At 45.0% G+C, this 27,729-nt stretch overlaps 1 protein-coding gene across 1 annotated transcript in view; it reads right to left on the bottom strand.

The window, feature by feature from the left end:
- LOC124594948 (transient receptor potential cation channel subfamily A member 1-like) overlaps nt 1–22,668 on the bottom strand; it is a 187,501-nt gene extending 164,833 nt beyond the window's left edge. Inside the window, exon 1 of the mRNA XM_047133459.1 lies at nt 22,582–22,668. The gene's annotated coding sequence lies outside the window, so the exon portion shown is untranslated. The remainder of the gene's footprint in view (nt 1–22,581) is intronic.
- Between the last annotated feature and the right edge of the window lie 5,061 nt (nt 22,669–27,729).

Genomic DNA, 27,729 nt, shown 5'->3' with positions numbered 1-27,729 from the left:
GTTGTATATGGGAAATATCTTACGATTTTCTCTAGCTTAGCAAATAAGAGAGGTCTAAATTCTCGTATAAAATATTTATTACCTTTTCATATTCATCTACACACAGAAAACAACTCTTTCTTTACTTTTCTTAGGTATAGTTTTAATAATGTGCAATTTTATTTTTAACTTATAACTTAAATCTACATCTGAATCATCTGTTTCTTCCTCCAACCGTAATTTGACAAATACAGAGAAGTTATATTCTCGAATTCCAATACATATCTAATTTTCTTCCTCTAAAATACTTGTTTTGTGGCTTTAACAATTAGCTCTGTTTCTTCCTGCAGCTCTTCTAGGCGAGAGCATTCGGGGATTTTAATTTTTCCTCGTATCTCCTCCATGACGCTACAGTTAAAGCGTTCCACGTCTTCCTGTTAGTATGTCGGCAACTCTTCTGCTCCACAATCTTGCGGGATTTCTGTGTAGAACATTAAGTTTACAACTTTTGCAAACAAGTGTTCATTAAATGTAGTTATTCAATCAGTTTTAAACTCGGCAAATGGCTGTTCTGTTGCTAGGTGGACAACATCTAGTTCGCCACACTTAGATATAATATAACCACCCTTTTTAAGCCGATCCAAATGGGAACAGAGCTTAATAAACACATTTTTCGTCTATCCCTTGATATATAGTAAACGTTCTCGACTCCACTAATTTCGGCCAGTACTCGAACACGTGACCAGTTTCCATGGTTGTTTACTGTAAATGCCAGTATTTTGTACTCCCCCTTCGTAGAGAGATTTCTACATACACTGTGTTTACCTGACCTGCACATCCGCAATAGCCTCCTCCTTTTCCATTTGCAGCTTATGTTCTTCCTTTATGGCAGCTGTCTTCTCTGTATACTCTAGTTTTCTTTTCTTTAGTTCGATGTCATCGATTTCCTGTTTCCTTTTTAGTGCACATAAAACATTAACTGCACTTAAAAGAGTAATTTCTTTAATGGGGAATGGTTTAAGTCTATGTGATACATTTACTCTTTTTCTTAAGACTTGGGGTACAACCAGCCCCAATTCGGCGATATCTATATCGTACGATATTGTGGAGAACAGCCGGCCAGTGTGGCCGAGGGGTTCTAGGCGCTACATTCTGGAACCGCGCGACCGCTACGGTCGCAGGTTCGAATCCTGCCTCGGGCATGGATGTGTGTGATGTCCTTAGGTTAGTTAGGTTTAAGTAGTTCTAAGTTCTAGGGGACTGATGACCACAGATGTTAAGTCCCATAGTGCTCAGAGCCATTTGAACCATTTTTTTGTGGAGAACAGGGTTCTAGATTGAGAAAAATACGTTTCTCCCGCTTTAACATAACATTTCTGCCTAATACTAATATTGTCTTTGTTGGAGTCTGTGTTAAGAACCTCTACGTAGTTTACAGGTAGATAATTAAAACTGTTTGCAGATTGGAATGAATATCTTGATGGGTGTGGTTGTGTTGCCAAGTGTAGTGCACTACGGGAGTTCAGAACTTGCCTTAGGTCAGCCTTACATATCGAAACCTATGAGAAGCAAAAGTTTCAAAAAGATATGTCGCAAATAAGTAAAGTACACTCGTTCCTCCTTCCATCAGCCTATGCACTGAAATTATTGCGGAAAATTAGCACTTGTCTGGCTATTTGGACGTAAATGTTTTGCGTTATTTACGAGTGGTTCGCATGTCTGTAGGGTGTGCTATGAGTTATTTTTAACTGTTTACAATTATCATGCGTGTGTCTAGAGCATTATAAATGAGTTATGTAGGAGTGTTTTGCAGGTCTGTATGGTGTGGAACATGTCAGTGTGGTACATACCATTCCTAAATAAAGTAAATTTGTTCCTCCATCCACGGGCCTAGTGGAGGGTGAGTCCTTTTAGCCAAAACGTGTAGGAAGAGGTTGAGTGCTGGTGGCTTAGTTTAGTGGTGATGAGCTTCGTTTGCAACAATTTTCTTAGGTTGGTGGCGGGAGCGCAAGTGAGGTTTGTTTACTAGCACATTTCAAACTTAGCGCTGGTTCCTAGGAGCAAGTGGCGGTCGGGCGGTTGTGGTTAGTGCAAGTGCCCTTTCTTTCCAACAATTTTGTTAGGTTCGTAGAGAAAGCAGAAGTGACATTTCTTTACTGCCAGAATTCAAACTCGGCGCTGGTTCCTAGGAAGATGTGGCTGTCTGGGATCGAAAAGTAGTTGAAATTAGGTAGTTGAACACCTTTGCATACGTATATGAAATTGTAAATTGAAATATTTAAAATGATTAAAATCGAAATGGAATGAAGTACTTAGGTATTTACAGAAGACTATGTCCGTTGCGTGTATGGAGGGTGTGTGACGTAAGCGGGGCGGCGGCACAGCGATTGTACAGTTATTACGCGCGAGCGAGAGAGAGCCAATTAGCGAGTGTTCTATGCGGACCAAAGGTGCTGTTATATAGTCATGGCGGATTCCATTGCCGAGCAAACTTTGCCGCCAAAAGTGTAGCACTGCGTTCTCGCTCACACAAGGACACGTGTTGGACGGTGAGCGGTCGGCATCGACAGGTTTGAACGTGCCCAGGAAAACAACTTTGGCGTCAAAAGTGTGGCAGGGAACGGCAGACTGTTGTGTGATTCAGATCAGAGGCAAACAATTTTGGCGGGAAACGTGTGGAGGCGACGAATACACGTGGTGAGTGGACAAGGGACCGCTGTGACGTCAAACTCGGCAAGTTCCAGCGTGCCCAGCGAAAACATGTTTACGACGTGGGATCGATCGCTGGGCTCACCCCCAGCGTACCGGCAGTCCAGCGCTAGTGGCCAGCCGCCTCACGTGACAGGCGTAGGCAGTGTCTCCGCGCGCTGGCCAGGGGGTGGCGAGGATTTGAACTAATTCGTGGCGACTGCACTGTGATATCAAAGATGTGTGTGCTGACTGTGTTGGAGAACAAGTGATGACTGTACTGCTTGAAATAAAGTCTTCAGTCCCTTCCCCCCTGCAAAATCAAAGAACGTGACTTACGTTACTATAAGTGCAGTTTATTATTTGGCGCGATTATGATAGGCTACCAGTGAAGAAAATAAGTGACGGAGAAAGTTCGTACGTGTGATCAATTATGGTGTTGGGATTTGAACTTGTGACGGATTTTTGATATGGATGTAAGGAAAATGGCTTTCTCGGCGAGAAAGTCGGACATCTTGAATAAATAATAAATGATAATAGTAAATAGAAGTACAGTTTTCGAGACAATATCGTGTCGGAATTTGAATTTGACGCAATTTTCTAGTGGAGGTAGGCCAATAATAATAAATAATCATAATAATAATAAATGATAATGAATGATAATAAATGATAATGAATGATAATAAATGACGATGAATGAGAATGAATGTTGATAGATGATAATGGATAATAATGAATAATAATAAACAAAAGCAAGGTTTTGCAGCCATTATCGTGTTGGAATTTGAATTTGGAGGGAATTTTCTAGTGGAGGCAGGTCAATAATAATAAATCGTGTTGGAATTCAAACTTCCCGCCATTTTTTCATCTGGAGGGTTAGGTTAGTGGACATCGCACAATTGGGCTATTTTTCCGCCAAAATTTAAAATTCCCGCCATTCTTCTGGAGGTTAGGTTAGGTGGACATAGCACAATTGGCCTAATTTCCCGCCAAAAGCCGCCATCTTGGATTTCGTCATGTGCTGTTGCCAAGTCTACATGCCGCCATCTTGGATTACGTCATTGCCGCCATCTTGAATAAATTTGGCAACAATGCCGCGTGTATTGACGCATAGGTTGCCCCACTACTCACCTCGATGGGCTACATGCGCCGTGGATCCTCGACCGAGAAACGTAGCGCAGCTTCCCATGGTACTTCAGTCGGCATGGCTCCAGTCCCTGTCGGTACCTTTCAGAACCGCATCGATTCTCTTCCTGCACGTTTTGCAGCGAATCGCGCTGTAAAAATGTGGTTATTCAGGTCTTCAAAAGGGGTCACATTAATGTAACTGGTCGGTGTAAAAGCAGTATCAGGGAAGGCGGCTGGAACACTTACCTTTGTTGGAAAGGTTCGCGAAGGACACATTGTATCTATAAAGGAAATCGCTTACAAGACGGTAGTGTGACCAGTTCCATAGCATTACACCATCTTTTGGGGTTCTCAGATCGGCATTAAGAATAGACATCGAAGAAACCCTGAGGCGAGCTGCTATCATCAGTATAGCATAGTAGAACAGATTTGATTGGGGAACGTAAACGGGAAACTTGGAAGAAAGGCGGCCCAGCTCTCGTGAAACATCCGTGTGTTCTCAGAGAGCCTGTATTCGAAGAAGAGCGTACGATCATGCAACTGTCACCGTCATATATCTCGCGTAAGTATCTCGATAATAGGAGTAGGGCGTTTAATCTGTCGACATCGATGTCGTATTAGTCTTGTATACAAGGATTAGGCATCTGCCTGATCCGCCATCACAAAGATCGTATACATCGTTTCCCTGGACGGCCTATGTCTCCCATTTTCGCATTGTATTTAAGGATTTTCGTAGGTGTCTTCGCTTTCTCGTTCTATTCGTATATTGTTTCCACCTCTTCTGCATTCAGTTCTTTCCTCATTAATAGCATGTACATTCAACTCATTTCGAATGTTTTCATATTATATCAAATCTCTTCCAGCGCAGCCCTTCGTTGTCTTCAACAATCTCACCTTTGTTACTTGTATTTTCCTGGCATGTTTCAAGCAGTAAAGGGTACAGCAATCAGTCGCAAATAATTCTTATTGCATACCAGGTTTCGATCACTTCATGGCCGTCTTTAGTGCTTAAGGACATATAATGAAGCAGTTACAATAAGGCAACATGTTTGCCTTATTAAATATACAGCTGTATAAGCTTTAAATGTGAGACTGTCACGCCGGCCGCGGTGGCCGTGCGGTTCTAGGCACTGCAGTCTGGAACCGCGGGACTGCTACGGTCGCAGATTCGAATCCTGCCTCGGGCATGGATGTGTGTGATGTCCTTAGGTTAGTTAGGTTTAAGTAGTTGTAAGTTCTAGGGGACTGATGCCCTAAGATGTTAAGTCCCATAGTGCTCAGAGCCATTTGAACTATTTGTGAGACTGTCACAATATACATACCAGTATCCGTAAGTTGAATATTAAAACCACTTATATATAAACATAGTCCCGACTGAACTACTCTTGTCAAATATTCAGTTCACACTGAGGCCGCACAGCTGTCTTCAGTCTACGTCATACCAGTCTATGGCCCTACAGCCTGTGATGCGTTGACAGTATTTATTTCATTTATCCAACTCTCGCTCCCAAAGAACAGTTATGGTGCCGCCATACTTTTAAAAAATTTAAATTTAGTATATTTTTGTGTTTTGCAGTTAAGTGCTCTATTTATAGTTCCACAGATAGTTTGAAGTGTACGCAGCTTCTTATCAACACCACTATCATAATTAATACAAGTGACACATCCCAGTGACATCGGTTTTATTCTTTCGTTATTAATACATGTTTTAGACCATACTAAATGTTTACAAGGGAATGGTATAACTTTCGTTTTTCGTAATGAAATTTTAAGATTGTTTTCAGTACATACTGGGTTAAGTGGATGAAACTGCTAGCTGGAGGCCATCATCGCTTTCTTGTATTTTTGGTGCATCGTCCGCAAATAGGAACACACTCGCTAAATACGGGAATGGAATTGGACAGAAATTCTTTGATATTTGTATGAAGTACCCTCCAGCAGTGTACCGTGGCTTGCGGAATAATCTTGTACGTGGAGACATACAACCACGACCGAAACGGTAGTGTTAGTAGCATACGGTTTCCTTCTGTAAAGCACGTACTGGAGCACTGTCAAGTGCTTCCTCGTTTCTCTTGCGCCACGCAATCACCACCAATGAGGCCCCGAGGTAGTCGTCGTCGTCGGCGACTGCTATGAATCAGAGTTCTGCTAAAGCTACGTAGGCCACACGTTAGCGCTCATCACCAGACAGCACATCTACATCTACAGTATTCTCCGCAAGCCACTACCCCCCTTTTCCTGTTCCAGTCGCGTAGGGTTCGTGGGAAGAAAGATTGCCGGCAAGCCACCGTGTGGGTTCGAAACTCTCCAGTTTTATCTTCATGGTCTTTCCCGAAGTATAGGTTGGAGGAAGCAATATACTGGTTGACTCTTCTGGGAAAATACACTCTCGGAATTTTGACAGTAAATCATAACGTGATGCAAGACGCCTCTCTTGCAGCCTCTGCCACTGGAGTCGGCTAAGCATCTCCGTGACGCTTTCGCGCTTACTAAATGAACCTGTAACGAAACATGCTGCTCTTCTCTGGATATTCTGTATTTCATCTCAGTCTTATCTGCTATGGAAACCACATCGTCGAACAATAACCAACTGCTATTCGAACGAGTGTTTTTTAAGTTAAGCCCTTTCTTGATGGACTACAGTTCCCGAGGATTCTTCCAGTGAATCTCAGTCTGGCATCTGCTTTACTCTCGATTAATTTTATGCGGTCGTTCCATTTCAAACCGCTCTCCACGCATACTCTTAGATATTTTATGGAAGTAAATGCTTCCAGTGATTGTTCTGCAATTTTGTAATAATATACTAAAGGGTTCCTCTGTCTATGTATTCGAAATACGTTATATTTCTTTGCTGTGGGTCAATGTCCACTCTCTGCAACAAGCGTCGATTCTCTGCACGTCTTCCTGCATTCCGATACTGTTTTCTAGCATCGAGGCTTCTTTGTATCCAACAGCATTTTCTACTAGGTCATTTACGTAGAGGGTGTTACAAAAAGGTACGGCCAAACTTTCAGGAAACATTCCTCACACACAAAGAAAGAAAATATGTTATGTGGACATGTGTCCGGAAACGCTTACTTTCCATGTTAGAGCTCATTTTATTACTTCTCTTCAAATCACATTAATCATGGAATGGAAACACACAGCAACAGAACGTACCAGCGTGACTTCAAACACTTTGTTACAGGAAATATTCAAAATGTCCTCCGTTAGCGAGGATACATGCATCCACCCTCCGTCGCATGGAATCCCTGATGCGCTGATGCAGTCCTGGAGAATGGCGTATTGTATCACAGCCGTCCACAATACGAGCACAAAGAGTCTCTACATTTGGTACCGGGGTTGCGTAGACAAGAGCTTTCAAATGCCCCCACAAATGAAAGTCAAGAGGGTTGAGGTCAGGAGAGCGTGGAGGCCATGGAATTGGTCCGCCTCTACCAATCCATCGGTCACCGAATCTGTTGTTGAGAAGCGTACGAACACTTCGACTGAAATGTGCAGGAGCTCCATCGTGCATGAACCACATGTTGTGTCGTATTTGTAAAGGCACATGTTCTAGCAGCACAGGTAGAGTATCTCGTATGAAATCATGATAACGTGCTCCATTGAGCGTAGGTGGACGAAAGTAAAATGAGCTCTAACATGGAAATTAAGCGTTTCCGGACACATGTCCACATAACATCTTTTCTTTATTTGTGTGTGAGGAATGTTTCCTGAAAGTTTGGCCGTACCTTTTTGTAACACCCTGTATATTGCGAAAAATAATGATCCTATAACACTCCTCTGGAACGCGCCTGAAGTTGCTTTTACGCCTCTCTCCGTTCAGTCGACCGATATGATTCCCGCATTTCAATATCTTGGCCGTACAGCTGTGTCAAACTATTGTTCTGGGTTATGGGGATCAGTCTGAAACATAGGAATAATAATAAAAAGAATCAACTTTGTATCTGGTATGACGTTGACACAACATCAGATAGAAAGAAGACGTTCGATTTTCACTGTTCAGTTGTATAAAATATTCTCCGACCTGTTATCTCGTCGCTTGTGAGTGAAACCTAGATTTTTCGACGATTACCACAATCGTCTTCGTCTGGGGCAACTGATTGCCAAAACTGCTGCTGCAGTGGCCTCTCATAGCCCATAGAAGGCTTCTGATTGGTCAGTAATTACCGTTCCCATCGTAGCGTATACATCCTGACGAATATCTGTGCCTCTACTCTGCATCAAGAGCTCGCTTCCATGCACCGCTAAGATTATGTCCGCTGTCGCGGTTGAAGTTCTTCTCGCACATTCTTATTACTACAGCCTCTTTAATTACAGAATCCCAGTATGTAGGGCCCGGGACAAAGCTTTTGTTTCGACAGTGTTTTGTGTGTGTTTGTGAGGCTGTCCTCAGTAACTGCAGATTTCTCCAGTTCTCGACTTTTAATATGCCGTTTATGTTCTATACAGCGGCCGGAAGCGATGCGTATGGACTGCCAGATGTAATTGTTTGCGCACTTACAAGCGATGTTATAAATCCCAGGGATGCAGAAGCCAAGACTTTCCTTAACAGGGAGTAGCCTCTCCTTTATCTTCTGAGAAGGTCGGGCAATAGGTCTTATATCTCCCAGGAGCTCTCGATGTAGAGAAGAGGCAGAGATATTTGTCGCAATGTTTACGCTACGACGGGAGCGCCACCTGCGCAGACGTTGACACCATTGCCACAGCACTACGTAATTACCGTCCAATCTGAAGCCGTCTTCGGTATATGTAAGACCACCACAGCTGGAGTTTTGACAGTCAGTTGCTCCGGACGAAGACGACGGAGGTAATCGTCGAAAGCTCGGTATGGGCTTTTGTTAAAGTTTCGAGAACATACCTTCACCGAAGAGTCAAGCAGTATATTGCTCCCTCCTACGTATATCTCGCGAAGAGACCATGAGGATAAAATCAGAGAGATTAGAGCCCACACAGAAGCATACCGACAATCCTTCTTTCCACGAACAATACGAGACTGGAATAGAAGGAAGAACTGATAGAGGTACTCAGGGTACCCTCCGCCACGTACCGTCAGGTGGCTTGCGGAGTATGGATGTAGATGTAGATGTAGAAGCTCGAGGTTTTACCCTGAACTGAAGCGACAAGAAGCCCAAGAACATTTTTTACAACACTGCCGTCGCGAAAGACTTCGTTCTCATGTTGGCTGTTCAGCTTTCTCGACGAAGTGGTACCTTTAGTTATACCGTACAAATTTCAGTTAAAGTGTTGATTAGTGAACAATATGACACGAGCTACATCATTCATATAGCAACGAAAAATGAATGATGGTAACTTGGAGTGTAGCGTTCTACTGTATTGGCGGTGAGGTGACCACTAATTCACATCAGATGAGGAAGAAGGAAAAATTTGGCCAAGGTCTTGCTGAAATTATTATCCTGGTATTAGTTTCGTAATTGTTGTTAGGATAAACCCAAAGCAGGATGCCTAGATCATGCTCTGAAGACGAACCTTGAACGGAAACCGCAACCTTTTGAAATTATATGTGGTATAACCTATGGAAGGAGAAGAATTCAATTTGGTAGTGACTGACATTACGGAATTCATGCTTTTATCCCGGCAATGAGACGAGCACTCCTGAAAAGGAAGGAAGGACGATTGGTGTTTAACGCCCTGTCGACAATGAAGTCATTAGAGACGAAGCACAAGTCCATATCATGAAAGGATGAGGAAGGAAATTGCAGTTGCCCTAAGCAATTTAGGAATATCAAGGAAAACCTAATGTTCACGGTAAATGATAACAGCCAAACAGTTGCAGGATAAAGATTTACTGAAATCCTTGAACACGGTTTCGGTATATCTAAATATACGTTCATCAGAATCAAAAATACACCTGAGCAAGAAGACACCTTCATTAGCAAAAAAACTTAGCAACATAACTGAGATTGAAGAAAAAACAAACGCTTATAGCTTTAGGTAACCATGAAAATTACCAAAGTATTACAAGCACAAAAACTTTGAGTCACTTCTAAACTCACATCCTGCAGTGGAGATGCATAAAATAATCGTGTCAAAGGCGGCACCGGTAGTTAAAATTAAAATATCAACTCCATCTGCACAGCATAATTATGAAGAGATGCGAACGCAGCATACTAGGTGGTATAGCCCTTTGCAGCCCCATCAGTCAAACAAATCTGTAACAGCTTGCACTGTGCATGCTTGGGCATTGTTCTGCAAAATGATGGTCACGTCCTGCAGAAAGTGTCATCACTTCTGTCTCTAAGCTGGTCGTAGGTTGTGTTGGAAAAATGAACTAACTAAACTAAAGGAAACACTTCACGGCATTCGATTTAGAACTGCTACAAATTCGTCGGGCAATAGACCGCACCGCTCGAACTGTCAACACAACTGGCACTGCTAAGAGTATCCTACAACTTCCACATCGGTGGCAACGGGTTATACACAATGCTAGTGATGTATCTATTTTGTACAAGGTGTAAATAAATAGTTGCCACTAATACAGTTCCAACCCTCGTGTAATGGTAAGACAGAGATTTAGGAACCAGGTTTTAAATTGTAAGACATTTCCAGGGGCAGATGTGGACTCTGACCACAATCTATTGGTTATGAACTGTAGATTAAAACTGAAGAAGCTGCAAAAAGATTGGATTTAATGAGATGGGACCGGGATAGACTGAAACAACCAGAGGTTGTAGAGAGTTTCAGAGAGAGCGTCAGGGAACGATTGACAGGAACGGGGGAAAGAAATAAAGTAGAAGAAGAATGGATAGCTTTGACAGATGAAATAGTGAAGGCAGCAGAGGATCAAATAGGTAAAAAGACTAGGGCTAATAGAACTCCTTGGGTAACACTAGACATATTGAGTTTAATTGATGAAAGGAGAAAATATAAAAATGCAGTAAATGAAGCAGGCAAAAAGGAATACAAACGTCTCAAAAATGAGATCGACAGGAAGTGCAAAATGGCTAAGCAGGGATGACTAGAGGACAAATGTGAGGATGTAAAGGCATATATCACTAGATACTGCCTACAGGAAAATTAAAGAGACCTTTAGAGAGAAGAGAACCATCTGTATGAATATCAAAAACTCAGATGGAAACCCAGTTCTGAGCAAAGAAGGGAAAGCAGAAAGCTGGAAGGAGTATATAGAGGGTCTATACAAGGGCGATGTACCTGAGGACAATATTATGGAAATGTAAGAGGACGTAGGTGAAGATGAAATGGGAGATACGATACTGCGTGAAGAGTTTGACAGAGCACTGAAAGACCTAAGTCGAAACAAGACACCGGGAGCAGACAACATTCCATTAGAACTACTGATAGCCTTGGGAGAGCCAGCCCTGACAAAACTTACCATCTGGTGAGCAAGATGTATGAGACAGGCGAAATACCCTCAGAGCTCAAGCAGAAAATAATTCCAATCCCAAAGAAAGCAGGTTTGACAGGTGTTAAAATTACCAAATTATCAGTTTAATAAGTCACGGCTGCAAAACACTAACATGAATTCTTTAGAGACGAATGGAAAAACTGGTAGAAGCTGACCTCGGGGAAGATCATTTTGGATTCTGTAGAAACGTTGAAACACGTGAGGCAATACTGACCCTACGCCTTATCTTAGAAGATAGATTAACGAAAGGCAAACCTACGTTTCTAGCATTTTTAGACTTAGAGAAAGCTTTTGACAATGTTGACTGGAATACTCTCTCTCAAACTGTGAAGGTGGCAGGGGTAAAATACAGGGAGTGAAAGGCTATTTACAATTTGAACAGAAAGCAGATGGCAGTTATAAGAGTCGAGGGGCATGAAAGGGAAACAGCGGTTGGGAAGGGAGTGAGACAGGGTTGTAGCCTATCCCCGGTGTTATTCAATCTGTATATTGAGCAAGCAGTAAAGGAAACAAAAGAAAATTCGGAGTAGGAATTAAAATCCATGGAGAATAAATAATAACTTTAAGGTTTGCCGATGACATTGTAATTCTGTATGTAGCAGCAAAGGACTTTAAAGAACAGTTGAACGGAATGGACAGTGTCTTGAAAGGAGGATATAAGATGAACATCAACAAAAGCAAAATGAGGATAATGGAATGTAGTCGAATTAAATCGGGTGATGCTGAGGGAATTATATTAAGAAATGAGACACTTAAAGTAGTAGAAGAGTTTTCCTATTTGGGGAGCAAATAACTGATGATGGTCGAGGTAGAGAGGATATAAAATGTAGACTGGCAATGGCAAGGAAAGCTTTTCTGAAGAAGAGAAATTTGTTAACATCGAGTATAGATTTAAGAGTCAGGAAGTCGTTTCTGGAAGTATTTGTATGGAGTGTAGCCATGTATGCAAGTGAAACATGGACGATAAATGTTTTAGACAAGAAGATAATAGAAGCTTTCGAAATGTGGTGCTACAGGAGAATGCTGAAGATTAGATGGGTAGATCACATAATTAATGAGGAGGTACTAAATAGAATTGGGGAGAAGAGAAATTTGTGGCACAACTTGAGTAGTAGAAGGGATCGGTTGGTAGGACATGTTCTGAGGCATCAAGGGATCACCAGTTTAGTATTGGGGGACAGCGTGGAGGGTTAAAAAGTATATAGGGAGACCAAGAGATGAATACAGCAAGCAGATTCAGAAGGATATAGGTTGCAGTAGGTGAAGAAGCTTGCGCAGGATAGAGTAGCATGGAGAGCTGCATGGGACCATTCTCTGGACTGAAGACCACAACAACAACAACAGGTTAGCACACTGAACTCGCATTCGGGAGGACGACGGTTTCAAATCCGCGTCCGGCCATCCTGATTTAGGTTTTCAATGATTTCTCTAAATCGCTTCAGCCGAATGCCGGGATGGTTCCTTCGATAGGGCACGGCTGCTTTCCTTCTTCATCCTTCCCTTGTCCGAGCTTGTGCTCCATCTCTAATGACCTCGTTGTCGACGGGGCGTTAAACAGAAAAAACTCTACTTTATCCTACGTCATATTTTTAATTTTCTAGTTTTTTACGTTATTAATTCAAACATTGTAAGTCCTAAACATTGTTTTATCGTTGTAATTAACGGTTATGCGGTGGTACTCGCATATCTTAATCCACTTTCTCCTTTTTGGGCCCGCATCGCAAGCTATCGCGTGCTGCTATGGGAGCTGGCTATTCTTAATGTCTATCCTGTCGCACTCTTTATTTCATTATTGTTCTCTATCCGCGGTGCTTAAGCAGCTTAATTCTGGAATTTTTATTATAAATCTTAATTACAACGAGAAAACTGTTTATAAGTGCCACCTGTTTGTATTCCCGCTACTTAACTACACGCGGCGATCAGTCTAAAGCCCCGCTCTATAGATGCTCGACGTCTTCTTTTGTGACAGCTGGTTTTCATTGCACTATGCTTACCGAAAAAAGATGTGTGCAATTCTGTCAGTGAGGTTGTATCGCTGCACCACTGCAGCTGCCGTCATGACTGTATCGGAGGTATTGTTTCGCGTTTTAACACTTTATTGGACTTACCTTTATGTCAGGGATTCTTTCTTGTTTTTAATACTTGCTTATCAGTTCGTGTTCACTGCCTAGGCACATACGCCGCTTGGCTCGTACTGGACGTATGCTTGTTCCACAGCATAATATCTCTATGAATGTTCCTCAATCTATGGTTCGCAAAAAATTTGTCAGATATTTTTTACAGCCGTGCATGCTACGACCCAAACTTATTTGTTGTTTTTCATTTATTCTTTGTAGATAATCTGGTGATGCCCTACAAAGGCGAAGCGCTTCATTGAAACAATATTTTCGCAACTAAGAGTATTTTATTCAAGAATAATCGGTTGTTTGGTATTCATATATTGACATTAATTTCTCTGATAAGTATGAATACTTCTGTTTTGTTTCTAAGTCGCTAGATTTGAGATATCGGCGAACAAGTGAGTAATGGTATGAATATTTACCTATGGCCTTTGAGGCAGTCGTCTTCAGAGCTCGTTTTTTGTTCAGTTAGCTTTTGTCACTTGTGGATTTACTCTTCTGATATAAACGACAGGAAGTTCAATTCACAGTAACATTTCCTACTTTGTAAAGTGTTACTGATTATATGCTGTGAAATGCTTGTTATAATGAAGAATGAACATTTCAGATAATATTGTTGCACAGATTGTCACGAAAATATTATCCGGTGTGATGATATAAATAATTTCCGTTGACAGTGTACGCTGACTTGACAAATGTCGTGGGTACTTCTGTTGACGGTATTCACTGATCTCGCAAATGTCATGGGGTAGGCCACTTAATATTGTACAGACTGCAGTGAGATGCCGTGGAAGTGAGTGTACAGGTCCCTGACAAGTCCATGGTAATCCTCTGGAAGCAGCTGATACCAAATCGATTGCAGAGCAGCAGCCGATTCTGGTCTGTTCGTGGGTGCAGATTCCATGGCACGGAACCCGCGTTCCATGACATCGCCGATGTGCTAGATGGGCTTCAAATCTGGCCTCGGGGTGGCCATCTCTGTCTTTGGACTCCCCCTGGAACCCTCCCCGGGCGACATGGGAGCGATGAGGCGGCGCGTTGTCTTCAAACACCGTAGAACCGTTGGGTGTTGGAAGGCCAAAAATGGTTGGAGGTGGTACCCGAGTAACTCAACATACCGCGGACCGTTCAAAGTCCTTTCCACAACAACTAGGGAGCCCATTTCATACCACGAACATGCACCCCAGACCATAACAGAGACACCACCACCTTGGACCACACCTTCTTGGCAGGGGCAGGGTCCATTGATTCATGTGGTCTGCGCCACACACGGTGCCTCCGATCGGCATGGTGCAGTTGAAATCGTGATTCGTCCGGCCATATCACGTTACGCCTTAGTTCCAGTGTCCACCCTAATGAGTGGCGACACATGCAAACGATGTGCCCGATGACGTTGGGTTAACAGTGGCACCCTACGGAGTGTCCGCTGGGAGAGGTGCCTAGCAAGTCCGATGTTGAATTGAACCGTGATTTGTTGCACTGCTGCCGTTCTGTCACTATTGACGATCCGTTGCAGATGTCGCCGGTCACGGTCATCAAAGGTGGCTGGAAGGTTGGTAGTTCCTCTGTTGTAGACTGTGACATCCTCATTCAGCCATTCACGATACACTTTGAACATGGCAGAACGCGTGAATCCGAATTCCTGCACCAATGCCGAAATCGAAATTCCCATCCATCGAGCACCGTTGACCATACCCCATTCGAACGGCGTCAACTCACGACGACATTGCAAATGGTTGAAATGGCTCTGAGCACTATGGGACTTAACATCTGAGGTCATCAGTCCCCTAGCACTTAGAGCTAGTTAAACCTAACCTAAGGACATCACACACACCCATGCCCGAGGCAGGATTCGAACCTGCGACCGTAGCAGCAACGTGGCTCCGGACTGAAGCGCCTAGAACAGCTCGGTCACCTAGGCCGGCTGACGACGTTGCATGCTGCACAAACCACTTGCGCAGCCACTTCTCAGAACGTCTCCTATGCAACTGCAGCTGACACAGGGGGCTTGCAGTGCGCATAAAACACGCCTGCTCCCTTTGTGCCTCACTATCCCATGACGTTTGCAAAGTCATTGTACATGTATAATGGTTAGAGAAAATATGTATCATGACGAAAACAGTTTAAGCACGCACTTGACTGTAATATGCGTGCGATCTACTCATTTTTGGTTGCTTTTATAGTTAGAGGGGTCATACTGACATTAGAGACTACTTCTTTTAGCCCTATGGAGGTGGCATAGCTCCCTGGCAGATGAGGTTCTGCCTAATCGTGTGATGAACCGCTGGGAAGAAATTACAGAAGAACACGCAGACGATCCATAATTTGGAAGAGATTATCATGCAGATGATGTTGCTACTATTTCTACAATTTCAGCCACCACTAAAGTAACTAGGTAACACAGTGTCATGTGGACCACTGGGTGAAACGACTAGTAAAGACGCTACAGGTAGGGTCTGAAATTGCTGCAAATTTGGATTAACATGCACGGTGCCAACCAATCCTTTGGGGAATACATTCCTCCTGAGGGCGTATGTTTACTAACAATAGCTGAAACTGCTAACTTGCTCCAGAGTTTTTCAAACTTTTTCAGCAGAAATTTTGTGCTCCTGATTCACTGCTACGAATATTTACCACGGATTTAGAAATACAGACAAAAACTGAGGTGGGTTATAGATTACTATTCCCAAAGAGTACAGGGTGACCGAGAAGTCCGTTAACTTTTGAAAATGTATTAATTCACGGAATAATGTAGGTAGGGACATAAAAAATTAACACACATCCCTTAAATGACATGAGATTTTTATTGAAATCAAAAGTGAGTGCAAAAACTGGCAAACAGCAACATGTCAGTAGCGCCGCATGAGAATTGTGTATAAAATGAGCTATAGTGAGAGAGGGAGTCACATGCGCCACATGCGCAATCGCTGCATGTTGACTTTACCAGAAAATGCATTGTTAGTGAAGCTTTGCTACCGCAATGGCGAATACGCTACTGCAGCTTTACGATCCTATCGAAGGGTATTCGAACGGGTAAGGGTCCCGTGAAAAGTGTCACCGTGTCAGTATGTCACTATGAAGAAAATGAGTTTGAAGCCACTGGTTGTTTAGACGATCGGCTTCGTAGTGGGTGACCGGACACAAGTGCTGCTGCTGCACGGACATTTCAGGAAGGGATGGAGACTTCAGCGGGTTCATCTTTGCATCATTGTGGTGTCAGCGCTAGTGAAGTCGCACGTCGTACCGGCATTCCACGCTCTACTGTTTGGAGATCACTAATGTTTCCCTCCAGTGCTATCCGTACGAAATCTCGCCTCGTCATGAAGTGTTAGCCTCCGATTTTGTGACGTGGAGAGCATCCGCGGTGTGGGCGCTTCGAAAGATGGCGGAAGATGATGATTGGTTGTCTAACGTGTTGTGCACCGACGAAGCCCATTTCAAACTCCGAGAGTCTGTCAGCGTCCATAACTGCAGAATTTCAGAATTCGGAACACCGAAAATACTACAACTGTCGCGGAAACCCCAGTGCATGAGAAAGTCACGGTGTGGTGTCAATGTACCACGTCAGTCGTGTTCGGATCCCTGAGAAAATCTGGAGTACTGCTTTTCAAGCTGTCAACGTGACAGGTGCGAGGTAAGCCGATATGTTACAGAATCACACCATCCCTAGCCTGGCTGATACTTGCCGGAAGGCACGACCTTTACGCAGGATGACCTTCCACCCCATATTGCAACACACTTGAAAGATCTCTTGCACACATCGTTTGGTGAAGATGGCGTGCTGAGCCGCTACCTCCGTCATGTCTGGCCTCTCAGGTCCCTAGACCTCAGTCCTTGTGATTACTGATTGTGCCGTTAGCTGAAGTCGCAGGTCTACCGCAAGTCGTATGCCTACAGCGATCGTTCGACTTCCTTAGGGATGTTAAAAGACAACATCCGACGGCAGTTTCTCACCGTACTTACTGATATGCTCTACAGCATCGTCCCTCGAGTACAAGTATTGTTCAGAAATAACGGTCGACGTGTTGAGCATTTGTTATAAGGAACATCATCTTTGCTGAAAATCAGTTGTTATGCTAATTCTTGGTTTTGTATCACATGTTTGTCATTTTGTGCACTTTTTTGGTTTCAATAAAACCCCGTGTCATTTCAGGCAAGTGTGTGAAATTTTACCTCTCTACCTACATTATTGGTTGCTTGAAGTAAGTAATTTTCAAATGTTAACGGACTTTTGGGTCACCTTGTATATGTATATACTACCCATGTATTTCACTGTTATAATACACTCCTGGAAATGGAAAAAAGAACACATTGACACCGGTGTGTCAGACCCACCATACTTGCTCCGGACACTGCGAGAGGGCTGTACAAGCAATGATCACACGCACGGCACAGCGGACACACCAGGAACCGCGGTGTTGGCCGTCGAATGGCGCTAGCTGCGCAGCATTTGTGCACCGCCGCCGTCAGTGTCAGCCAGTTTGCCGTGGCATACGGAGCTCCATCGCAGTCTTTAACACTGGTAGCATGCCGCGACAGCGTGGACGTGAACCGTATGTGCAGTTGACGGACTTTGAGCGAGGGCGTATAGTGGGCATGCGGGAGGCCGGGTGGACGTACCGCCGAATTGCTCAACACGTGGGGCGTGAGGTCTCCACAGTACATCGATGTTGTCGCCAGTGGTCGGCGGAAGGTGCACGTGCCCGTCGACCTGGGACCGGACCGCAGCGACGCACGGATGCACGCCAAGACCGTAGGATCCTACGCAGTGCCGTAGGGGACCGCACCGCCACTTCCCAGCAAATTAGGGACACTGTTGCTCCTGGGGTATCGGCGAGGACCATTCGCAACCGTCTCCATGAAGCTGGGCTATGGTCCCGCACACCGTTAGGCCGTCTTCCGCTCACGCCCCAACATTGTGCAGCCCGCCTCCAGTGGTGTCGCGACAGGCGTGAATGGAGGGACGAATGGAGACGTGTCGTCTTCAGCGATGAGAGTCGCTTCTGCCTTGGTGCCAATGATGGTCGTATGCGTGTTTGGCGCCGTGCAGGTGAGCGCCACAATCAGGACTGCATACGACCGAGGCACACAGGGCCAACACCCGGCATCATGGTGTGGGGAGCGATCTCCTACACTGGCCGTACACCACTGGTGATCGTCGAGGGGACACTGAATAGTGCACGGTACATCCAAACCGTCATCGAACCCATCGTTCTACCATTCCTAGACCGGCAAGGGAACTTGCTGTTCCAACAGGACAATGCACGTCCGCATGTATCCCGTGCCACCCAACGTGCTCTAGAAGGTGTAAGTCAACTACCCTGGCCAGCAAGATCTCCGGATCTGTCCCCCATTGAGCATGTTTGGGACTGGATGAAGCGTCGTCTCACGCGGTCTGCACGTCCAGCACGAACGCTGGTCCAACTGAGGCGCCAGGTGGAAATGGCATGGCAAGCCGTTCCACAGGACTACATCCAGCATCTCTACGATCGTCTCCATGGGAGAATAGCAGCCTGCATTGCTGCGAAAGGTGGATATACACTGTACTAGTGCCGACATTGTGCATGCTCTGTTGCCTGTGTCTATGTGCCTGTGGTTCTGTCAGTGTGATCATGTGATGTATCTGACCCCAGGAATGTGTCAATAAAGTTTCCCCTTCCTGGGACAATGAATTCACGGTGTTCTTATTTTAATTTCCAGGAGTGCAGATAAAACATTTTGTCACTTACAGGAATTTGTAAATATTAATAAGATATTAATTTACAACAAAAAGCGTTTTCCGCAATGAGCCCCCTACAGTGTTCCTTTCATGGGCATAACTCGAGAATATGACCATATGCTGTATGAAACGAAAGTTGTGACTAGATTGAGGATATCTCGATAGGAAGGATGCGGAATGTCATCTTAGATGGAGTCATCGAGAGAAGTGGATGTCAGCAGTGCTACAGGGAAGCGTTTTAGGATCCTTGTTGTTCATGTTTCATATTAGTGACCACAGTGATCATTTTAATAGAACCTCAGACTTTTGCAGAAGATATTATTATCAACAATGGCGCTGACAAAAGCTGCACAAATATCCAGGGAGAACTTGATAAAATTTCAGAGTGGTGATAAAGTCGAGAACCTACTTTAAACGTTCAGAAATATACAATATTTCACTTTAAAAACCTCAGAAACACAGCAACATGTGACCATAACATCAGTGAGTCACAATCGGATCCAGCGAACTTACACAGAGTGTTCGGAAATTCCTGTTACAAACATCTAGCGCTTGTAGAGGGGAATGAGTACATTATATTTTGATCAGGAACCCATGCCCAGATACGTACCGTTTCCGTTGTACGACAGTTTCAATTCAGATGTGTAACGCGTCCTCGTCTGCTGAGGGAAAGAGAAAAATCTAGAGGTGCTTGTTCTGGTATGCAATTGCGTAGACAACATGACGATCCCCTGATGTCACTTAACGTCTGCCTTGCTGCGAGACCTGTTCAATGCCTGTGCGTCTCCTATACGGTAAACATGGTTCGGTACGCGTTTTCGGAATATACACACATACTCCTTACGTATGGTGAAGCTCGAGGTAACGGAGGAGCGGCTAGTCGGCTGTAACGCGGACGTTTTCCGCAACGTGGCACGCCATCGCACAAACATTTTGGCCAAGCTATGCAGCGGCTTCGAGAAACAGGCACCTTTAACGTGAGGAGCCAGGACTGTGGTGCTCCACGGCAACGTCGCACACCCAAATTAGAAGAAGACGCACTGCGTCGCGTTGAAGAGAACCCGTCAACGAGTTCTCGAACAACTGCGCGTGCAGTGGGTGTTAGTCACAGTATGTATACGCCTTGGGTTCAAAATGGTTCAAATAGCTCTGAGCACTATGGGACTTAACATCTGAGGTCATCAGTCCCCTAGACTTAGAACTACTTAAACCTAACTAACCTAAGGACATCACACACACCCATGCCCGAGGCAGGATTCGAACCTGCGACCGTAGCAGCAACGCGGTTCCGGACTGAAGCGCCTAGAACGGCTCGGCCACAGCACGCTGATTTTTCGCAACGCGTTGCCTAAGGCACCGCAGCATCGACAAACCGCTCTTCCCACGTAAAGTTCTGTTCACATATGAATGTAAGTTCGCTCGGGTCTGTGTTTTGAATTCGCGGAATAGTCATGTCTGGACAGACGAAAGCCCTCGTGGAACGACTGTTCAGGGATGTCAGCACTGGTTTAGTATCAACGTGTGGACAGGTATTCTGGACGGTCATCTAATTGGGTCATAATTCCTTCCACTCAGTGTAACTGGTCCTGCGTTCTTGATCTTCCTACAAAACGTATTGGTTCCGTTCTTTGAAGGAAGCTATGCCAGTGAGTGTCTGTCATGAAATGTGGTTTCAGCATGATGTGATTTCAGCACCTCACTTCTTACGTGCGGCTCGCAGACATCTCGACAGACGAGGAGGATGAATAGGCCAAGGTGGTACAACCACGTGACCGCCGCGAACGCCGGATTTAGCTCCTATGGACTACTTCTTGTGGGGTCGTAAGCGAAGTTTAATTTACGAGACTGCTATAGTGACAGAGGAAGGCCAGTTGGTACGAGGAGAGTGTGTACCAGAACAAGCTTCGTAGGTACAATGTCTCTAACGACGTTGGTGGTAGCCACACCGAGCCGCTATTGCAATGCAGCAGTACTGCTCTGTACGCACAGTAAGCTGGCGTCTTTTCTGTTTTGGAATAAAGTAAACACGTAGTGTTTGAGTGTTAACACAAAGAAATGTTCTTAAGTGATAAATGGATGTTTCGATGTGTTTACTTTCAACTTGTTACCAAATAATTATAGTGTTTCACGCCTAATGCAATTGGAAATTGGAAATTTGTCGTAAGGTCTTATGGGACCAAACTGCTGAGGTCATCGGTCCCTAAGCTTGCACACTGTTTAATCTAACTTAAGCTAACTTACGCTAACGACGACACACACATCCATGCCTGAGGGAGGACTCGAACTCTGACGGGGGCAGCCGCGCGGACCTTGACAAGACGCCCCAGACCGCGGCTAGCCCGCGCGGCCTTAATTCAATTCCTCAAGCAGAAGTGGATGAGTTAAACATTTGAATTGAAATCATCGTAGAACGGAAGCGATACGTTTCCGGACATGGGTTCCTATTCAAAATATTATGTACTCATTCCCCTAGATGTCCTAGAAGTCTGTAATGGGAATCACCGAACATCCTGTGTAAATAGCTGGGCGTAACACCTTCTGGGGGCATGAAATAGAATGATCACGTAGGTTCAGTCGTAAGTAAAGCAAGTGGAAGATTTGGATTAATTGGTGGAACAGTGTGAAATTGCAATCAGTACAGAAAGGAGTCTGCTCACAAGGAACTTGTGGGACTCATCCTTGACAATTGGCCATTTGTGTCGAACTGATACCAGTTGGACTAACAGGGGATACTGAACGTATACAAAGAACGGCAGGACAAACTGTCACAGGTTTGTTTGAACCGCGGGAGAATGTCACTAAACACTGAAAAATCAGAAGTGGCGGACGCTTGAGGATAGACAACTGCCCCCGCCAAATCCAAGGGACATGCAAGGGACATGCAAGGGACAGTTCTGAGTCAGGAATCTAGGAATATACCGTAGCCCCTATGTTTCGCTACCGCAGGGACTGCGAATACTTATTACCCCAAGCACAGAGGCACCTACGCACTCATTCTTGCCTCTTTCCACAGGCGGATAGTCGGTCTGAAAACATAAACGCGACCCAGTGTCAATTGCACTTCACAGTTGTTTGTAGAGTATGGTTGAAGATGTAGATTGCTCCACACACTAGAATCCTGTATCATTTTTAGGAGTCCGCAGCTCGTGGTCGTGCGGTAGCGTTCTCGCTTCCCCCACCCGGGTTCCCAGATTCGATTCCCGGCGGGGTCAGGGATTTTCTCTGCCTCGTGATGACTGGGTGTTGTGTGCTGTCCTTAGGTTAGTTAGGTTTAAGTAGTTCTAAGTTCTAGGGGGCTGATGACCATAGATGTTAAGTCCCATAGTGCTCAGGGCCCCCCCCCCCCCCCTCATTTTTAGGGGCCCTTTTATTCTCTTGAAGTAACGTGCGAGGACAGCTTATACGCCAAAGGGCGAACGTAATTAGTTCTGGGCAGAACGTAGCACTGCTCAGACGATAAGACTTTGCTGTGTCGTATAGAGTGTCGCGTCCGTTGCGCTGCATCCGTTCTGAGCCAGGGACGAACACAGTGTGCTGAGGAGCGCAGCTGGTGTACTTACGGCACTGAAGCGACGCCACGCCCCGCCACTCGGCGCGTTTCCTGTGTAGCTGGCAGACTGCTGTACGCTGGGCCAGAGCTCGCGCCGCTGCGACTGATCTGGCAAGTCGCCCTACACAGGCCGCGTTGCGCGCTCCGTGACGTCACGCCGAGGCGGCGGCGGCGGCGGCGGCGGGCACCGGATGCGTGCGCAGCGCTGCTTCGTCTCATCTGCTGTGCGTCTGCTTGCGGCTCCGCGTGCGACTGCTGTTGGACACTTGCGAAACCGCAGTTGCGCAGGGAGCATAAAGCCTGGTTTACACGACGACACTAGGTTGCAGGCAACTGCGCTACCGGCCACTGCGCATGCGCTCCGCGCGTTTGCGCAACTCACCGGTGAAACTAAACACTTTCGGCGTGTTCCAGCTTGGGCGACACAAGTTGCATGAGTTTTGAGGTTATGTGTGTTCGCAGAGTGTAGACAAACTGAAATATGAAATGGGGTACGGAGAATAATGTTCGCTTTTTGGAGGTCTATGCTTCCCATAGAAGTGTGTGGGATTTCGGTGACGCTGATTACAAAAATAAGCAACATATTGCTGCTCCTGAGACCATCGCGTTGTGACGGTACAAACCCCCGTTACTAGATGGATATTTCTAGGATACAAGGATTGCTTTGTGGAGAGCGAGCGCGCTACATGGCGCGCGATTCGCGGAAGCGCGTGGCGCGCCCGCGCGAGATTTGCAAGGGTCTGGCGGATGGTCTCTGCCGCCGGGCGGCCACGTGGACTGCAGCTTGGGGCATTGTTTTTCGCGCATTACGTGAAAACTATGTAACTTACGGTGAAGAGCGATCCGGCAGTGGATTGCGGTCAGCAATATGCACCTTCTGAAAGATCGATCTTTATTTCAAGTCACGAGACGCAAAAGTTATAGTAACCTCAAAATCGGTTAATATTACGAATACTGAAAGAAAAAAATGGCTCTGAGCACTATGGGACTTAACATCTGTAGTCATCAGTCCCCTAGAACTTAGAACTACTTAAAGCTAACTAACCTAAGGACATCACACACATCCATGCCCGAGGCTGGATTCGAACCTGCGACCGTAGCAGTCGCGCGGTTCCGGACTGAGCGCCTAGAACCGCTAGACCACTGCGGCCGGCAATACTGAAAGATTAATAAAATAGTAAATAGCAACTTACCGGGATGAGCGAGCACTCATTAAAAACGTTTGTCATAGCGGATCGAGTGCCGTAGTCGTATGTTAAGATTCATAAATAATTAAGCCCGTAAAGAGCAATAAACAAAGTTTGAGGGAAAATTGTTTATAAAATTCGGTAGAAAATTCATTACGTATAGAACGGAACTATATAATATTTTGGGTGGCATCACACGTATTTTAAACTAGTTAAGCTATACTATACATTTAACTTGCAATAGTTTTCATTGTTTGCAAATTATTATTAACATTTATCGCCCATAATTAATTAATTATTATAGATATGAAGATTTTGAGCAGTGCAACGTGTAGATAGCTATAGATTACGTCTAAAAACGGTGCTATATGCAGTTCTATGTTAAAACTTTGCAGCACAGATGTCAACAAACAAAGTTGTGCTAAGTGGTGACATTTTGCAAAAACTAAAACTTGATTTACGGGAGATAGAATAATCCTAGAAATTAATGTAACGAAGTAAATAAGATGTACTTTTTAGCGTGGTTCCGATGGTGTACTTATATCCGTCGAGGGATGTATGTATCAAAATTTGTAACCTTAACTGGTGAGATTGGTACTTGCGTAACCAGGGGGGGGGGGGGGGGGGGTTGACGTCCGAACCTATATAAGCGAGCGGCCATCTTGGCCAGGGCACAGTCGTTGGTCAGTCGTTTTGGAGAGTGGGTGGCGAGCAAGCCCACTTGAGGGTGGCCCATGTGGTCTTTAGAGAATTTCTTCTCGCGCCGATTTATTTCGACAAAGAGTATTGTTTAATAGTGCAAGTGTGCAATCATATATTTGGTGAGCTGGAAGTGCTACGATTATTTGTGTGAGTGCGAATTACGAGGTGTACATCGGCGTAAGTGAACATATGGCGATCTGTGATTTCGCGCCAAAACTGCCAGAACAAAGAGGACATTGGGACTTGTGGTTCTGTTCGAATTATTTGAATAAGTTTCGTTTATAGCAGCCTACATTACTGCTATTGGGGGCTCGGAGTCAAATTATTATTAAAGTAAAGCTTTAAACCGTCCCACCAGTGCTAATTTGGTTGTATGAAAGAAAAGAACAACGCCAATAAATAGTGATTGAACTGTGTCGTGAAAAATTGATTTTAGTATAATAATAGCCTAATTCTTGTTCCCTGGCATAAACTGCACTTATGTCTGAGTGAATAATAATAAAGCTATAAGAAATGCGCGGGTGTGGAAGTGTACTAATGCACGTGAGAGCAAAAATTTGCAATAACATTTTTAACCAACATTTGTATATGCACATTCGTGTGAACTCTGCAACCGCACTTCTTTATTTTACCACCCCGTCGCAACGTGCGATCAGAACACGGATAGTTTGACAATATCGGAGCTGCAGGGCAAAATTTATTGAATTAGGAGCACATATACAACTGAATTAAGAAAAATACAAGCAAATGTAATTCTAGATGTGGAAATGCTCTCGTCTACAAGACTAAAATCCCATCGTTCCAGTTGGCCGACTTTTATTTTTTTTTAAGGGATGTTGTTGACAGGAGGGAATGCTACAAAAATAAAGCAGCTGCCGACAGCCTCTAGGCGCTTCAGTCCGGAACCGCGCGACTGCTACGGTCGCAGGTTCGAATCCTGCCTCGGGCATGGATGTGTGTGATGTTCTTAGGTTAGTTAGGTTTAAGTAGTTTTGAGTTCTAGGGGATTTATGACCTCAGATGTTAAGTCCCAGTCCGCAGCTCGTGGTCGTGCGGTAGCGTTCTCGCTTCCCGCACCCGGGTTCCCGGGTTCGATTCCCGGCGGGGTCAGGGATTTTCTCTGCCTCGTGATGATTGGGTGTTGTGTGATGTCCTTAGGTTAGTTAGGTTTAAGTAGTTCTAAGTTCTAGGGGACTGATGACCATAGATGTTAAGTCCCATAGTTCTCAGAGCCATTTTTTGTTAAGTCCCATAGCGCTCACAGCCATTTGAACCATTTGAACAACTCATGCGACGTGCAGCTGCCAAACCTTTCATTTCAGACACGATTCAGGGACCCACAAAACGACGAAACTGAAGTGTATACTGGTTTCGCCCTGTCTACAGTTACATATGAAACCATTTGCGTGCAACTCAATTCACGCGCAACCCAATGTCGTCGTGTGAACTAGGCTTAAGGCCGCCCTACACGGGACGAGAAAGTGTTTGTGGACGAGCAGCTGGTTGAGTTATGTGAAGCTACAGTCAACGGGAAAGAACGTGCAAAGCCGTGGCCAGACAGAACGAGGCCTGGTGATAAGCTCTGCGGCCTTGAACCGCTGCCGCCGGGCCGCATCGTTGAAATGCTCGCTACTGCATCGTGCCGGCCACACGAAGTGCGGCCTTCACGCAGCGGCAACCGCCCTGCCGCGTCATTAGGCGCCAACTTGTCACAAGGCGCCAACATAATACGCCAACGAACGACAGACACTGGATTCGGTCGAACGTTGGTCGCCAATGCATTAGCGTTCGGTTTCTCTTCCTCACCATCGAAGGGCTTGGAGCCAAGGGATTTGGTCATGTGGAATCGCAGTTGCGTTTGTATCACTGGCCGACGTTGCTCCCGTTTAGTTAGTGTTATAAAGTAGCATTCTATCTATCTATCGCTTGGTCCCTGTCCCGCAGTTACGCAGGGTCAAAAATGGTTCAAATGGCTCTGAGAACTATGGGACTCAACTTCTGAGGTCATCAGTCCACTAGAACTTAGAACTATTTAAACCTAACTAACCTATGGACATCACACATATCCATGCCCGAGGCAGGATTCGAATGCAGGGTCAGCCATCGTTAATCGGATTTGGCACGTTAACGTTTAAGGGGTGGCCGGATGCCCTTCCTGCTGCCATCCCGTACCCCCTGGGACGGAATTACTGTACCCCAACTGTCTGCGTCGAGTGTAATTCATGGAATAGTGCGAATGTAGTCAGACGCCCGTGAGCCGTGTAACTGAGCCGGAACATGGGGACCAACCTGGTATTCACCTAGCGGGACGTGGAAAACCGCCTAAAAACCACATCCAGGCTGGCCGGCACATCGGCCCTCGTCGTTAATCCGCCGGGCGGATTCGATCCGGGGCCGGCGCGCCTACCCGAGTCCAGGAAGCAGCGCGTTAGGGCTCTCGGCTACCCTGGCGGGTAGTGTTATAAAGTAGCATCTTAATTCCAGTTTTACCAACCGATATTAAGAGAGAAGAACAGGTCGTAGAAGTCATCGCATGCCCAGCATTTGTTTTACTGCAAGAAGCTGATCATCAGAAAAAGAACAAGAAGGAACGACGCTGGTGGATGACCACTGTTTTAAAAAGGAGGACCAGTGTGGTGGGACAAAACTAATGGCTACCTTAAAGTAGAATTGGAATACACTATTTCATAATTTTTTCCGACTGAAAGCTACAGATATCGAATTGTTACTGAATTATGTAGGCCCTAAAATTTCCAAAGGTGATACCAGTTTTACTAGAGCTGTGCCTGCAATAGAAAGATTAACGGTCACTCCCAGTTTTGTTTGTTCTTCTTTGTCGTTCATGGCGGAAAGATGTCAGTATAGAGCCCATATTCTTTTCCACATCGTGCAAATGTCTTTATACTGTCTCAGTTATTTTCCTCCAAGCCTCTAACCTTTTCAGTTAGTTTTTGTAATCGCAGTTCGAATGGACCGATAAACATCCCCGTTCACAATAAAGCTCTATCAGCTTTAATGCTCTCTCCATATTCCACTCTACACTCTAATATCTTAAACACAATAGACCACACTTAAGGAGAGTAGGCATTGCCTGCCAGTGGAACAACCGACTTTACAAGTTTTTAAGGACACCTCAAGTCGTTCTCAGTATGTTTTAATGACTGGTTCCGCTCTTTATCTTAACAGCCAATTACTGTACATTAAATTGTTATTTCTAGAGTTTCTGACGATGTTCTTCTTAAATTATAGAGCGAAACATGTTAATAAAA

This window comes from Schistocerca americana, chromosome 1 (genome assembly GCF_021461395.2).
Source record: "Schistocerca americana isolate TAMUIC-IGC-003095 chromosome 1, iqSchAmer2.1, whole genome shotgun sequence".
In the NCBI taxonomy this organism is placed as follows: Eukaryota; Metazoa; Arthropoda; class Insecta; order Orthoptera; family Acrididae; genus Schistocerca; species Schistocerca americana.
Note: the sequence above shows the minus strand (reverse complement) of the source record. Positions and strands in the feature narration are given on the sequence as shown.